We start from the raw sequence: 17,680 nt of genomic DNA on the forward strand, positions 1-17,680 counted from the left end.
GATATACTTTTCCACTTTGCCTCCGCACAGCACCTTTCACATATATTGTGAGCAATTTACAATATGGACGTGAACAACAAATATAGGGAATGGGGATAGAAAAGAAAGAATTTGTACTTACAGAGGGCCTTTCATTATTTTCGGCAAAGTTTAGTCACAGTTATTTTGTAGAAATCACAGCAACCAATAGGGCAGTATAGTGACTCAATGGTTAGTACTGCTGCCTCACAGGGACCTGGGTTTGATTCCAGGCAACTGCCTGTGTAGAGTTTGCACATTCTCCTTGTGTCTGCATGGATTTCCTCCAGCTGCTCTTGTTTCCTCCCATTGTCCAAATATGTGTAGGTTAGGCGGATTGACCATGATAAATTGCCTAAAGTGTCCAGGGATGCAGGCTAGGTGGATTAGCCATGGTGAATACAGGGCTACAGGACAGGGTGTGGGGGTGGGTCTGGGAAGTACGCTTTTTGGAGGGTCAATGTGGACTCCATGGGCCAAATGGCCTGCTTCCACACTGTAGGGATTCTATGGTCCTAAGTTATGGACTGCAAATCCCCACAGATGCCAATGTTATGATTCCCACTTCTAGGTTTTAGTAACTAAACCAAAACAAAGAACTGTGAATGCTGAAGATCTGAAACAAATACAAGGTCAATGGACTCGAAATATTAACTCTGTTTTCTTTCCACATTTATTGCCAGGCCTGCTGAGTTTCTCCAGCAACTTCTGTTAGTGTTTAATGTGTTTTAGCGATGTTGTTTAAGAGAGATGTCTCTTAATCTCTCTGGAAGAACTATTTCCTCTAACCTTCTTGGAACACAGCCATGGTACGTTTTACGTCAGCCTCTGTTGATAAAAGATATATCAGGTTAACATCTCACCCAAACATGGCACCTCTGACAATGCAACACTTCCTCAGCTTGCACTAACCCCTTGAAACAGGCGACATTACAATTAGAAAACTTTTTTTTAATTCACTCGTGGGACAATGCCATTAGGGAGGGAATTCCAAGTTTTTGATCCAGCAACACCAGAGGAACAGCAACATATTAGAAGAGAGTGAAGACTGCAGCTGCTGGAGATCAGAGTCGAAGAGTGTGGTGCTGGACAAGCACAACCGGTCAGGCAGTATCTGAGGAGCATGAGAGTCGGCGCTTCAAGCATAAGCTTTTCATCAGAATGAAGAACCTATGCTTGAATCTTTGACTCTCCTGCTCCTTAGATGCTGCTTGACCGGCTGTGCTTTTCCAGCACCAAACTCTTCGAACAAACTCTTCCAAGTGATGATGGTGAGTTAGTTGGAAGGGTATTTGCAGGTGGTCCCATGCATCTGCTGCCCATATCCTTCTAAGTGATAGTGGTTATGGGTAAGGAAGTTCTGTCTAGGGAGGTATACTGATTTTTCTGCAGTGCATCATGTAGATAGTATACACTGCTACTTTTTTACTGATTGTTGGTGTGGATGTGGTGCCAATCAAACAGGCTGCTTTGTCCTGGATCGTGTCAAATTTCTTGAGTATGGTAGGAGCTGCACTCATCCATCACACTCACAGACAAGTTATGGGGAGTCGAGAAATGATTTACTTATTGTGGTATTCCTCGTCTTTGGCCAGCTCTTGTAGCAACTGTATATGGCTAATCCAGTTTGCTTTCTTGTCAATGGCAACAGCAGGATATTGGTAATAGGGGATTCATTAATGGTGACACCTTTGAATGTCAAAGGTAGAGGTGAGGTGCCTCTTATTGGAGATGGTCATTTCCTGGCTTTTGTATAGTGCAAATGTTACTTACCACTTATCAGCCCAAGCATGAATTTTTAAAAACATCCTCTTGTGGGCATTTCATTTATTGCCCATCCCTATCGACCAGGTCTTGCTGCATTTGTACTTGTGCACAGTTACATTAGACAGAAGAAAATGATTCATAGTGTTTGACATACCTAGAAGCCAGGAAATTAACTGAATGTTATTCAACTTCACTAATTACATTACACACATTCCCATTGTCAGAAACCATAATCCCTCATAAAGAACAATGATCATCTCTGCTATATTTATCCCCATTACCTTAGATTCCTTTTGCAAACAGTTTCTGAGCTTACTTTCTCTGAAAGTGCTTAATTGTACTGGATCATGGTTTCACAGGCACTGGCCAGATCTCTGTTTACCTCACCTAGGCACACCACAAGATTGTAGACTTAGTTCCTAATTCTGTCTTACAGATGAGCATTAACCCAAGGCCCCGTCCAACCTCTCACATGGAAGAAAAAAATCCCTCAGACAGGATGGGAGTTTTCAACCAATTTGTAACCAAAGTTCAGCTTTTAACAGCCAGCTGAAATAGAAATAGACCAGAGTCAGTTTTCGTTTATTCTTAAAGTGAAACTTTGCAGGCTGTGTGACTCTTCAACAAACCCACCATCAATAAGTGTTGCTTTAAAATATTTTGATCAACCCGTTTGGACATGTTATGACTGACCTGAAGTCAGATCTTCAACTCAGGACATATTACTGCATCAACTGGCTCTTTATATGTGTCCAAGTAATGGATTTCCCATTTATTTAGCCTTAGTTAATACAATTTACAACCACTCTAAATCCGGAGTATAATTCTTCTCTTTCATTAAACTGTGATTAATTTCAAGTTGTATTCATATTTCAGCATTACACCAGAGACTGTGCAGTGATGCAGAGATTTGAAAAAAAAATCATCAGAAGCAGAATGGACCAATGTAAAAGCAGTCATCTGAGAGTATTCCTGTTAGCAAGACCTCAAAGATAGTAATTCCAGGATACTCTCCCTGTGACATACTATCGTGACTACAGGATAAAGAACAGAGCAAATGAATGTGTGGCAAAAGAAATGTTGCAAGATTGCTTTAGATTTCTGGACATTGGGACCAGTGCTGGGGATGATGAGACTTTTCTTACCATCTCTGTAGCAGGTTGATTTTTATAATACACCATTGGAGAACAGTTTGGATTTGTACCTGGGTGTCCTGGTTCAGAGTGAGGGACACAACTTTAAAAACTTTTTGCAGAAGATGAGATACATTTTAATCAACATGTTCAGAGACATTATTACACACCTCCAGAGCAGGTGGGACTTGAACCCAGGGCCTTCTGGCTCAGATGTAGGGATGCTGCCACTGCATCAAAACAGCCCAATGTTCTGAGACAGGTTGAATAGATATCACCTGTTACCTAATGAGGTTGGCTGGTGCAACTGGGAAGAATCTAAACTAATTTGATAATTGTATGGGAATCAGAAGGCACCATTAGAGAGAAAAACAAGGTGTGCAGAAAATTAGAAGAGCACTTGAGTGAGAAATAAGTTAGCAAATGGTGTTAGAGCAAGAGGCAATGTAATAATGTCTAACTTAGGTTTACTAAGCACATATGTGAATGTAGTGTGGGAATAAATTTGATGGACTCAAGTAAGAGTAGTGCTGGGTATTCAATATTTCCGTATACAACCTGTTCCGTAAGGAAATAAAAAGAAATGAAGCACATGAGCTCATGAAATAAAAACAGAAAATGCTTGAGAAACTCAGCAAATCTGGCAGCATACAGTCATAGAGATATACAGCATGGAAACAGACTCTTCCATCCAACCCATCCATGCCAACCAGATATCCCAACCCAATCTAGCCCCACCTGCCAGCACCCGGCCCATATCCCCCCAAACCCTTCCTATTCATATACCATTCAGACGCCTTTTAAATGTTGCAATTGTACCAGCCTCCACCACTTCCTCTGGCAGCTCATTCCATACATGTATCACCATCTGCGTGAAGAGGTTGTCCCTTAGGTCTCTTTTTATATCTTTCCTCTCTCACCCTAAACCTATGTCCTCTAGTACTGGACGCCCCCACCCCAGAGAAAAGACCTTGTCTATTTATCCTATCCATGCCCCTCATGATTTTATAAAACTCTATAAGGTTATCCCTTAGCCTCCGATGCTTCAGGGACAACAGCTCCAGCTATTCAGCCTCTCCCTATAGCTCCAATCCTCTGACCCTGGCAACATCCTTATAAATTTTTTCTGAATCCTTTCAAGTTTCACAACATCTTTCCAATAGGAAGGTGACCAGAATTGCATGCAATATTCCAAAAATGGTCTAACCAATGTTCTTTACAGCCACAACATGACCTCCCAACTCCTGTGCTCAATACTCTGACCAATAAGGGAAAGCATACCAAACACCTTCATCACTATCCTATCTATCAGCGACTCTACTTTCAATGACCTATGAACCTGCACTCCAAGGTGCCTTTGTTCAGCAACACTCCTTAGGACCTTACCATTAAGTGTATAAGTCCTGATAAGATTTGCTTTCCCAAAATGCAGCACCTCAAATTTATCTAAACTAAATTCAATCTGCCACTTCTCAGCCCATTGGCCCATCTGATCAAGATCCCATTGTAATCTGAGGTAACCTTCTTCGTTTTTCCCTACACCTCCAATTTTCGTGTCATCTGTAAACTTACTAACTATACATCTTAGGCTTGCATCCAAATCATTTATATAAATGATGAAAAGTAGTGGACCCAGCACCGATTCTTGTGGTACTCCACTGGTCACATGCCTCCAATCTAAAAACAACCCTCCACCCCACACCCTCTGTCTTCTACCTTTGAGCCAGTTCTGTATCCAAATGGCTAGTTCTCCTTATATTCCTTGAGAAATAACCTTGCTAACCAGTCTCCCATGGGGAACCTTGTCGAAAGCCTTACTGAATCCGTATAGATCACGTCCACTGTTCTGCCCTTATCAATCCTCTTTGTTACTTCTTCAAAAAACTCAATCAAGTTTGTGATCATGATTTCCCATGGACAAAGCCATGTTGACTATCCCTAATCAGTCCTTGCCTTTCCAAATACATGTACATCCTGCCCCTCGGGATTCTCTCTAATAGCTTGCCCACCACCGACATCAGGCTGACTGGTCTGCACTTCTCTGGCTTGTAAAACAGAGTTGCAAATGTGTTGCTGGTCAAAGCACAGCAGGCCAGGCAGCATCTCAGGAATAGAGAATTCGACGTTTCGAGCATAAGCCCTTCATCAGGAATAAGAGAGAGAGAGAGCCAAGCAGGCTAAGATCTGTAAAACAGAGTTAACATTTTGAATCCAGTATGACTCTTCTGGGGGATTGAAAGGAGCTGCAAGTGGGTAACGTTATTGATTAAGGGAAATATTAGAGTGCCAGAGAGAAAGGATGTCATCAGGCAGTATATAATTGGGTTTCACGAGGATTGGTATTGGGACACAGTAAAAATGTAATACAGTAAAAAGGTGCTTCACACCAATCAAACTATTCCTTGTAGATTACTACAAGTTTAAACAGCTATAGGAAACTTCCAAAAACATGCACAGAGCAGCAGTAGCCGGAGAGAATAGTCCGTCAACTAACCTGTAAATATTTAATGACATCTTTGAATAATGCCAATGCTTCCTGGTAGTACATTGACTGGAATCTTGATTCAAATATGACAGTGTTTTCTTTAAATCAGCATTCCACACTAATGGACATCAGAATACATCTACTCTGAATACTGTTGGCAGGTATTACCTGTGCATGCATGTAAAACCTTTTACTAAAGTTCCATCCATCCATTTGCAATTGGATGGACCCATGTACACATATTTTCATGCATTAATGAGTCATGCAGTGCCTAAAAAAACTGGTTCCACAGAGCCTAATAGGTGTGTTTAAGAACAAAAATGATTGGATACTATTTGGAATGTTTGAAATTTTCCGTGTGTTCCTATGTACTTCATACAATGTTTCTCCAGATGCATTTTTGAAAAAAAGTAAACTGTTTATTTCTGGTGCAAGATAGTTACTTCCTGTGTGTGCTGAGTTTTGCTGTTACTATGATACAGAATCTCCCCATAATAACATTTCAATTTTAGCCACATTGATTTGGACACCAGGGAAGAGTCTGCTCCAAGTACTTCAGGAATTGTCTGTTTATTGTGGGGACCAATGACAATGAATTTCTGTTTAGCCTGGCAGATAGTTTGACAAAAAAAGAAAGTAACATGGCCATAGATTGTTATATTGCAAATGAACATTCAAGCTGAGGGGAGAATTAGTTGCTCAGAAATAATTGGAGGGACAAAAGTGGGTCAAGATGGAAGGTTACATTTGATGGTTTAAATTGAAATAAATGATGGCAGTAGTTGACAAGCATAGTGAAGGATATCATTGCTAAGCTCTTCCCTTACATTCAGCATAACCTAATTTTCATTCCTCCTGTCCTGATGGAGCTGTTCTCCACGAATATATGCTTCCAAGGATGCCAGGTGAACTCGAGTTCTCTGAAGTCTAAATCTGAGTACCCAGTGTAATTTCTTTCTCTTTGCCTTTCTGAATTTATGCTGGAATTATCCTGTATACAGATTCCGAGCAATCATTATACACTGTTGCCAGAATTTTACTTTTATCATCCAGTTGAAGAGATGGATCTGGAAGTGGGTGACAAAAACTCTCCTGCTTTAAGTGCAGTGGATTTCTGCCAATCAATCAGCCAATTATTGACTGGCAGGCTGGGTCCCTGAAAACATTGCATGTGCAGGCAAGAACTGAGGTTGTGCCCCCATCATCAACAGACACGGAAGAACGTAAGAAATATGAGTGGGAAAAGGATGTTTGTTACCTTAGAAACCTGACAATACTCATCCTCTATTGCAGACTATATTTCATCCACCAGAGGCCACCTTTATTTACTTGAGAACAACCACTCCTGAGTCTACAGGCACAACCAATCCTCCCCCTCTCTAGGCTGCTCAAGCAGGGCAGGAGATCCTCCTTCCCCAGGACAGAAGGAGGAATCAACATTAATGAATGAAGCAAATTTGGATGAAGATCACAGGGGAGGTCAGCAGCTATGGGGTCTGGAGAATCCCATTGCAATTGCAGAAGTAATCAATAACCCTCTCCATTGTGGCAAGGTGAATGGCTAATGTCAGCAACTTTGAGAGATTAGCCAAAGGATGCAAATGTGACAGGGGAGTATGAATCCATCACATTTGGTGACAATGGGTTGAGCCTTCAGTGTCTCCTTAGAAAGGAATGGTGCAGCTTTGTCAGGGAACAAAATGCTCTTGTGTATTTCACTGCCTGTAGATGCAGTTATTGCAAAGCAGTTTGATGTCATGTTTATCTCTGGTGTGGCTGCTAGCATTTTTTCTGCTGGAGAAGACCTGACTCCTTAAGACATTGGTTATGGCATTCTGCTCATCACAATCCTGATCCCAATGTAGAAGGAGGCATTAGGACTTGCAGGATACCGAGGCAGCTGCTCCATTGAGGATGGTGGGGACATAGTTCAGCCAGATGAGTACATGGTGCAAACATCAGGTGAGCATGAGGGATGGTTGTTTGATCAAGAGACACGCATTTCAACTGCATCAAGTAAATTCATGTCTGGAGGGTTAAATGGTTTAGATAATTCTGCTTTTCAAACTGTTCAGTTATAGAACAGAAGTGGTCTGTCATATGTGGAAGATATTTCTTCACCTTTGCTGTGGAGGCCTCAGAGAAGAGAGTGTCACATCTTTGCTTTCATCCTCCACCAGCTTGAATACTGTCCCATCAGTGAGTATACAACCTGGAGTACATTGGAGACCATAAACTGATTTGAGCATATTTATGCCTGACTAGCTATTGGCGGCTGTGAAAGATGATGCAATCAGAAGAATGTGAGAGTGTAGGGAACCCAAGATCTAGATGTCAGAAATGAGATAGCAAGTTCAGCAGAAGTTGTCTGAAGAACTGGTGGAGTTTCCAGAGACTACCTGAGCTCTGCTTTAGACAGTGAGGCGGCCATCCAGGCCATGAATATAATGACCTCTGTCTAGTTCACATGTTTGGCTTTGCCTATCAAGAGATTGGTGACTCTCAGGGAGACCCACATCTAGCAGATCAGGTAATGGCTAATCTAAATGTTATCATCCCAGCCCTGAGCTCAAGAAATGAGTGATGATGTGAGCAGACAAGGTCCGAAGCAGGGAGGTATGTCTGCCTTACAATTGAGGAGGGCAGGCTGACCTCTGCATGTGGGGCCTCCTCTCAGGACAGTGCTGAAATGGACATTGACTCCTTAGTCCATCTGGCAGTGCTAACAGTCCCTCCTGTATCAGTGCAGGAGGCCCTTAACATGTCCAAGGTCCTTTATGCACCAGTCAGCCAAAGGATGGCTGACCAGGTCATTCCAGACCATAAGGCAGCAATGTTAGCAGCCTATGCACAGCACAGATTATAGTGAAGGCAGTGCAACATGCAGGAGCAACATGTAAGAAATTTAAAAATACTCTTGGTGCACTTCAGCTTCACAGATGTTCAAAAAATTTATTATTGTTTATTCGTATGCACTTGTTATTGTAAGGAACATTAAAATTGGTTTATGAACACCATATTGCAGTGTTGATGGGCATCTAGCAGTGCACATGTCAGATCATTTGCCTCCAAGGCTGGCTGCTGTTGATCATTGCATGCTCATTGTTTGTCCATTGCAGGGCAATACCAGGGAGATAATGTCACTTGGATGTGTCAGAGAATGTTAATACAAGATTGCATCTAGAGTAAGAAGCATAGACCCAGAGAACTGCTGCCAGTGGTTTCAGATCGTTGGACAATGTAAAAGTGAAATGCCTTCTCGTTGAAGTAGGCCTGTCAATGGCCATAACAACCATTCTTTGTACTTGGGCAAAAGCAGTGATGGTACCAAAGCCTCTGGATCTCTCACTGTCCACATCAGTACTGAACTTCATCAGCTGCTTGGCAGTTCTGAAGCAGAGATGTGTGATTGACTGGGAGATGTTGCCCATGTCTCTAGCAGATCTCTGGAAGGTCAGGAGGGAAAGTGAATCGAATTACAGTGGACCCCGTATCCGCGGAGGATATGTTCCAAGATCTACCATGGAAACCCAAAACCATGGATAGTAGCAAACCCACTCATTTAAATGGGAAATTTACCTCCCCAGCAGCCCTTGGTCCCTAGTTCTGGAATGTTCCATGTAATATGTTCGGGCCATGGTAAACTGCGTGTAACTGAAACTGTAACTGAAACCAACTCCTCGGATATGGCGGCTGCTGTGTATTTTTACTTTTTGAAGTGTAATCAAGATGGTTTTAATTTGCTTAATTATTTACTTTCTCTTTTGAAACAGGTTGTGGCAAATCCCTTAGGGCAAAAAGAAAGACACATAAAGACACACACAAACACAAAAACACACACACAAAAGAAAGAAAAATAAGTTAATGTCCAGTGGTGGTTCTGTTAACTGAAAGTCTCTTTTGCAGGAGCTTAGATACAATTGAATTGTGGGAATTGGTTAACTTTGAAAGCAAAATACAGAATCTTTCTATAAATCTGTCTTATGAGAGACTGAGACCAGAGGTAGGCATTAGCTGAAACTGGAGCGGTTTTGCTGTTTGGTGTTCCAATTAGACTGAGAGAAGGACTCAAAGCTGTTAATCAAAGCAGTTCTAAACTAACCAGTTACAGTTATACCGCTTGGGTTTAAGTTTGCATCATTTTGGTTAACAAGATTGCTTTGATGGTCATCTCATCCAAACCTACTGTGTGTTGCAAAAGGTAACTTGGAAATGCCATTTCTGACATAATGAATTGCAATAATTTTTTTTCAAACAACATTGCTGGGAAGAAACATTGTCCCATTCTTTTGCGTGGCGTGGCTGGAATGCCACATTCCGGGAGGATGATGTAAGCTTTTGTCCACTGGTTACTGCTGTTGAGAACTTGCCAGAAATTGTGGTCAACTGACATCATGTGTTCAATGGCATCTATGTTGTCAATCCAAGAAAGTGTATATTTTTAAGAAAATTTAAGGAAAAGTATAGATTTAAAAATATATTTGTTATCTTCATGCCTTGACATGACAAGACAGAATCATAAAATTCAGGGCAAAAGTGACCTTGAGAGACATTGCCGTTGGCCACCGCAATCAGAGTTCAAGTCTTCCACCATCATGGTGCTCACATTAGCCACAGCTTCTTTGGAAAGATGACAACACTATCAATCTGACATCTGGAGGTCTCACACTGACTTTCAATACAGGCTAGCCTCTGGCAACACTTGACTCTGCCAGATTCTACAGCCAAATCCATTCTGCCACTTCTCCATCACAAGGATTCCCCTGGCGTTAGTCAGCAGGTGGCTAAAATCCATTTCCTGTGGTCAACTCCTCCTTTCTTCTCAAGTTTTCCTCCTCATTGGGATCACAAAAGCAGGCATAAACATTCATCAAAAAATAAGGAAGGCAAACACAATGTTGGCTTTTATTTCAAACGGAAGGAAGGCAAACACAATGTTGGCTTTTATTTCAACCGGAATTGAGAATTTGAAATAACTGCATAGAGGCCCGTATCCCATTACCAAGTCACCCTTTATTTACATGTGCACAGCCAGCTCAGAATCTGCCCCTGAACTGAGGAGATTCTGAATCCCTAGTTTATATCTTTCTTTATTTTATAAGACTGATCAAAACACAGCCACTCAACACTGAACAATAAACAGCAGCTCACAGGGGAATGGGTTAGCAAGGCCAAACTCTAACCCCTCTGTACAATCAATTCACTGGGAAATATGGATGACTTACAAATCCCACCTTAACTTACCAAACGGGAAACTGTAGACACAAACACATACAAAATAGTTTGATCATCCAAACAATAAAACAGTGCATTTACACAGATAACCCTGGTAAATAAGGAAATGGCCCGCCCTTCCCACCTTCCAGCCACTCAAAGGCAGCCCACCGTTACGCCTTTTCCAGCTCTCAGTCCATCCCATGCCCCTTCCGGCTCTCTGTCTGCCCCATGCTCATTCCGACTTTCAGTCCGCCCCGTCCCCCTTCCGGCTCTCGGTCCGCCCCGTCCCCCTTCCGGCTCTCAGCCTGCCCCATGCATCCGCAGTTTATATTATTTTATTAAACAAATTACAAAACAGTTTACAATAAACATTTACAGCTGTAAAAGAGAGCAATTTTACAAGGGAGAGGAGCAGCAAAGCTAGGCCTCAAACCCTACCGTTTGACCATTTTACAGGGAGATGAGGACAAACCTCAAATCCCAGTTCCACATTTAACAAGACAGTGACAACGACATTTGTACATTAAACAATACGGTTACATACAGAAATGCAGATAATACAGACCCAGCAAGCCCCCACCCCTCCCACCTTTCGACCACTCTAAGGCAGCCCGCCCCTACCCACCTTCTGGTTTTTGGTCCGCCCCGTCCCCCTTCCGGCTCTCGGTCTGCCCCATGCATCCGCAGTTTATATCTGTCAGCCCAGGACTCTCTGATTGGCCGAGGACAAAAATCCCAATCCAGGATCTCAAAGTTAATAAGATCCACTTGGTTCCAATTGCTACAGTATTAAATAGGGAGATTTTGCTGTCACTGTAGAAGGCACTAGTTGCAAAGAAGGGCTACACTTGCATCCAACAATGTGCCGTTAAATGTATTGAGAGTCATCTTCTGATTAATGAATGGGTACGAGGCACTGGTCAGACTGCAGCTGAAATACTCTGAAGAGTTTTGAGACCTTTCTTGAAGGAATGATAGGCTAGCATTCGAGGAAATCCAGAAGGTTCCTTCAGCTGATCTCTGATATGCAGAAACTGTTTTATGAGGAGAGGTTGTATAGATTGGGCCTGTATTCATTAGAGTTTAGAAGAAAAATGAGGGGTGACCTTATTGAATTTTTCAAAATTCTTAGGGGACTTGATAGGGTAGACACAAGTCACCAGACCAGAAACATTAACTTTGATTTCTCTGCACAGATGCTGCAACTGATCTGTTGAGTCTTTCCAGCAACTTCTGTTTTTGTTTCTGTTTCTGATTTACAGAAGCTGCAGTTCTTTCAGTTTCTATTTAGATACAAGAAAGTTGAATGCCCTGGTGGGACAGTCTTGGACTGGGGGCATAATCTCAGAATAAAGGATTGCCCATTTACGACAGAGATGAGAAGGAAATCTTTCCCTGAGGGTAGTGAATCTATGGTATTCTTTACATCAGAGGGCTGTGATGGCTGAGTTATGTAGATTTTCAATCAGTAAGGGAATCAAGGATTATGGGGGAAAAGAAGTTGAAGATCAACAAATCAGCCACAATCTCACTCTGTGGTGCAGCAGATTTGATAGGCTCAATGACCTACTTTCCCTCCTATATTTATAGTCTTAACCTATTCACAACTATAATCTTTGACTGGAATGGGACTTGGAATGCATGATCCCCATGACACTACTTTAAGTCAGGGGACCCTCTCAATAGTAACCGAAACTCCATCCAGTCCCCTCTCTGGCTCCAATGAGTTGCCTCCCAGGAGAATGAATTGTTCAAGGTATCCTCTCGTCAAAGCAAATACTTGCCCTTGTCCTTCTTTTGTCTCTTAGATTATTTCATTTCAGAGACTATGAGCGGAATCCCACTCTATTTATCATGAGCTCCTGTGTGTTCTGGTGAGATAGCATTGCGGACCAGACCTGATGCTATTACCTGCAACTTTATGCTACCCATTCTCCTCCATTGTCATCCATTTTGTACATATAAAATTCTAGCCTACTTGTGCAGCACTTGTACATGGTTAGCACAAACCTTGTATGCTTAGGAATGCATGTTTGTGACTATAGCAGTTGAGATGGATATATCATCATTCTGAGGTCCAGTTTTCCCCTTTGAGGACTAATTGATATAAAAACAATGTTTACTTTTCCCAAGGCTGATCAAATGTTAAATAAGAGTAGGTTGTGGTCAATGTAAGGAAGAGCATGCATGTTAGTGATGATGATGTGAGCTACCAAGGTATTATGACATTTCAGTCTTTTTCTTTACTTGGCTTTGTTTTTGTATTTGTTTTGAATCTAATTCAATGTTCATTTTTTGAAGTGTGATATTTTTGTACCCCTGAAGTATTCAAACTCAATTTATCCAGCTAAAAATCTCTCCAAATTAGCTGAAGAAATTTATATTGTGCAATTGCTCATAATAGAAGTCTCCTCTTCACATTGCTATCCAGCTTCTTCTTGAATGAAATCTTCAACAACCATTCAAGATGGAGCATTCCACATTTCAATCATTTCCTGGGTGAAACAAAATTCAATTAACAATGGGAATCATAAGTTTACACCTCTTAGTTTATGATTTCTCCCATAATTGTAAACAACCTTATTTGACACCCAATCAAAACCTTTCAAAACCATGAAAAAAGAGCAATTTGGCATCCTTAACAGAGGAAATTGAAAAACTTTAATTACTCTTCTATAAAGAAAACAATATTATTACTTGGTTTGCCATAACAAGCAATATTGAAGAGTATATCTAAACAGTATGATTCCATTCCGTACAATTAGTATTTTTCTGTCTTTGCCATTCTTTAAGCCCCTCCCTCTTATAATAACCCTTATCTCATTGATTGAAACTGGTTTGATGGCCTTTCCTTACATCTTGAGACTTGTCTGAAATCCTTCTGAAACTTTGTCTTTATTGCAGTGCATTCAAATACTTTGTAAAAGTGGAGCTAATTCGAGCCCCTTCCTAAGCTGGGGCTGTTCCGATATTACTAATGGAATTTTAGGATCACTATCCTGCCACCAACTGGAATTTGTAGCGAATACAGCCACTTTAGTGCAGATGTTCATTTACAGTTTAGATTCTCTGTCAAACTTTTACAAACCATTTCGTGTGCACATTTCTTTTCATATATTTATTATGAAAAGGGCTTTCTGCGGCTATATTCATCACCATGAATCCATCTCAATACACTACCCCAATCCTATGTGCTTCAATTTTACATATTAATTCTTATGTGGGACTTCGTCAGAATGTTCTTCTGAATGTTCAACTTCTGAATACCCACTGGCTCCTCTGATCAACTATACTCCTTACATCCTTAAAGATTTGCAGAGCATGATTTTCCTTTTGTAAGTCCTTGCTGACATATTGGTTCTACTATTGTTTTCCAAGCACTCTGCTATAAAGTCCTTGTGTTGGTTCTAACATCCTCCCCACTACTGACATCAGACCCATTTTAAATAGTGAGGTTACATTAGCTACCCTCTAAACTGTAGGAACTGTTTCAGAGTCTTAAGATTCTTGGACGATCACCACCAAAGCATCCATTATTTCTAAGGCCATTTCCGTATGTACTCTGCGATATATATTACTAGGCCCTAAGGCTTTATCAGCCTTCAATTCCATTAATTTGGACTGGGGTGGACAAAGTCAGATGTCGCACAACATCAGGCCACAGTCCAACAGGTTCCCTCAAAATCACAAGCCTCTGGAGCACCACTCCCCCACCAGGTTAAATGACAAAGGAGCAGTGACCCGAAAACTCATGATTCAAAACAAACCTGTTGGACCACAGCCTGGTGCCGTGCGACCTCTGATCCTGATCAATTTCTCTGACAATTCCTGTATTAATACAGATTTGCTTCAGTTCCTACCTCTCACTACACTATGTTTCCTATCATTTCTGAATATATCCTTTGTGAAGACTGAAGTAAAGTATGAATTTTGTTTGTCAGTTTTTTTTTCCCTATTGTAGATTCTCTGTTTATGACCAAAAGGGACCTACATTAGGTTTTACCATTTTTTGTCTCTTTACATATTTATTGAAACTTTTAATCAGTTCATCTGTTCCCTGCAAGTTTACTTTCATACTTTACCTTCCCTTTCTTGATCAATCCCTTGGTCCTCTTTTGCAGACTCTAACCTGTTCCCAATCCTCACACTTATTGATTTCCTTGCAATTTGTGTACTTCTTTTTCGAATACAATACTATCTCTAACCTCCCTTGTAAGTCAAGGTTTGACCACTGTTCTTATTGCACTTTTGCACAAGACAGAAATAAACTATTTTTGTCACTCAGCCATTTGCTTTTTGAAAGCTTCCCTTTGCCTATCCACTGTCACCTAACCTGCACATCTTTAGATTGTGGGAGGAAACTGGAGCACCTGGAGGAAAACCATGCAAACAGGGGGAGAATGTGCAAACTCCACACAGACAGTCGCCCGAGGCTGGAATTGAACTTGGCTCATTGGCACTGTGAAATTTCCCCTATTGACGTTCAGAACCATAGTCTCAGAATCAACCATCTCACTCTCCATCTTGATGAAGAATTCTATCATATTCCAACTGCTCATCCCTAAGGGGCCTCGATAACCACAGTACCGATTATTCATTTCTCATTGGTTTATACCCAGTTTAGGATATCCTGGTCTTGAGTTGGTCCAGAAAAACCATCCTATACACTCTTGGAATTCTTCCACTACAGTATTGTGATTAATTTGATTCATGCAATCTATGTGCAGATTAAAGTCACTCGTAATTATGAACATTCTTTCAAAGCATCATCTCTGATTTCCAGTTTAATACCATTCCAAACATCACCACTGCAGTTTGCTGGCTTATATACCACCCTCACTAATGTTTTTTTTTGTTCTTGGTATTTCTCAATTTCACCCACATAGACTCTACATTGTCTGAGTTAATCTCTTTCCACAATATAATGTTTATATCCTTTTTAACCAGAAATGCAACTCCACCGCCTTTTCTTTTCGTCTTCCTTCCCAAATACCAAAAATTTCTAGATGTTCAGTTACTGTCCCTGGATATCCCTGCACCTTCCATAATTCCAACTAGACCATATCCATTTACATCTAACTGGGTGATTAATTTGTCCACTGTATTTCAAATGCTCTATGTGTTCAGGCTCAAAACCTTAAGGATTGTCTTTTTAACGTTTCTTGTCCCATTCCCAGTATTTTTTACTGTGGCCTTGTTTGATTCTGGCCTTTGATTCCTTAACCTATCACTTCTGTTATTCCCCTTTGTCTTTTGTTGTGTCCTTGATTCCTCTTTCTGATTCCTTGTATAGGTTCCCATCCCCATCTATTTAGTTTAAACTCCATCCCCTAACTACTTCAGCAAATAGCCCCCACATGGGCATCAGTCTCGGTCTTGCCCAGTTGTAACCTACCCAGTTTGTGCTGGTTTCACCTCACCCAGAAACTGTGCCAATATCCCAGGAATCTGAAATTCTTCCTTTTGCACCATCTTTCCAGCCCTGTGTTCACTCAATATATTCTGTTATTTGTACTCTGACTGGCATGTGGCACTGGTAATACTCCTAAGATCACAACCTTTTTAGGTCCTTCTTTTCAGCTTGCTTCCTAACTTTTATTCTGCTTTTTGAACTTCATCCTTTTTTTGAAGCTGTATCATTGGTACCAAAATGCAACACAACCACTAGCTGTTTGCTCTCCACCTCTAGGATGTCTTAGAACCGCTCTGAGACATCCTTAACCCTCACAGCAGGAAGGCAAAATTTACCATCCTGGAGTCTCATTTGAGGCCACTGAATCAGCTGTCTATTCCCCTTACAACTGAATTCCCCATGACAGAGATTGTGGTGTGTCAACCTCTCTATATGCACTATCCATGATTCTGTCAGCTTCAGAGGTGCTCCAAATGTCCCCAGCTGCTGCACCAGCTCTGAAGCCCAGGCTTCCAGGAGCTGTAGCTGGAGACAGTTCATGCAAATGTGCTTGTCCCAGGCACTTGAAACACACCTGTTTCCCAGAACAGAAGCACACCAGGACATTGAGCTCTCCTGCCATAACATATCCCTTTAAACCTTTTGGAAGATGCTTAATATCAAATAACATCAATTTCTCTAGGGCTCTTGAGACTGCAGAATAAGCCCTTAAAAACCATAAATCATCGAAAGACCTTACAAACTATAAGCAATAAAATTTGTCAATATTTACTTGACTTCATGTATTACTTACTACGCAGTTCTCTCCCTTGGGGCCTCTATTCCTGCAATAGGGTCAGACCACTCGGATTTTCCTGTGATTTCCTCGTTGATTCTTCCAAACTAGCAGGATACAATTCAAAGACTGCTTCACGTTGGGGCCGATTGCGAGAACATTCTTCCCAGTCTTATTATCAGCTGTGACAAAGTCTGTCAAAATTTTTTGCAAGTCTCATATCTAACACTTATCTCTAATGAACTTATTACTCCTCCAGTCTACCCCAGACTGTTTATGTACATCCACTTTCCAATACTGCATGATTGAAATACTCTGCTACCACATATGCAACTTTAATTCCTGACAAAACTAGAAATCTGTCTATATTTTAGCATAGTCCAATAACTTAAATGCCAGTCCAATTTGGGGAATTTCCAAATGAAATTCCTGCACTCATGCATTCTGAATTCCATTATGTATTCTTCCAAAATAAGTCTTCAGCCTTTCTAAACTTGTTAAAATCTGACCATACCTTATAAGCAGTCATTGGACCAACCTTTTCATAAATTTTATCTATTGAAGTTTATCCAAACCTTCATCCATGTTCAAATCATCAGGTCTCAATTCCAAAATATCTTGCTTCAGTGTGATAATGAAAGTATTTCCTCATCAATAAGGAAGTAACCCACAACTATACTTGTAACTTCATTCTCCCACTGGATATAAGGCTCACTTCTGGCAAATAGTGGTGGGAAATCATATCCTGGTATTTTACTATTTTACAATTTGACTGAACCGTATCTGTTACCAATGTTATAATCCAGAAGTCAACTATAGTTAAATGTAAATTCGCTTTTATGTGAGAGCTTATTTCAGTTAGCTATACCCCA

The sequence above is a fragment of the Hemiscyllium ocellatum genome, chromosome 15 (genome assembly GCF_020745735.1).
Source record: "Hemiscyllium ocellatum isolate sHemOce1 chromosome 15, sHemOce1.pat.X.cur, whole genome shotgun sequence".
Lineage (NCBI taxonomy): Eukaryota > Metazoa > Chordata > Chondrichthyes > Orectolobiformes > Hemiscylliidae > Hemiscyllium > Hemiscyllium ocellatum.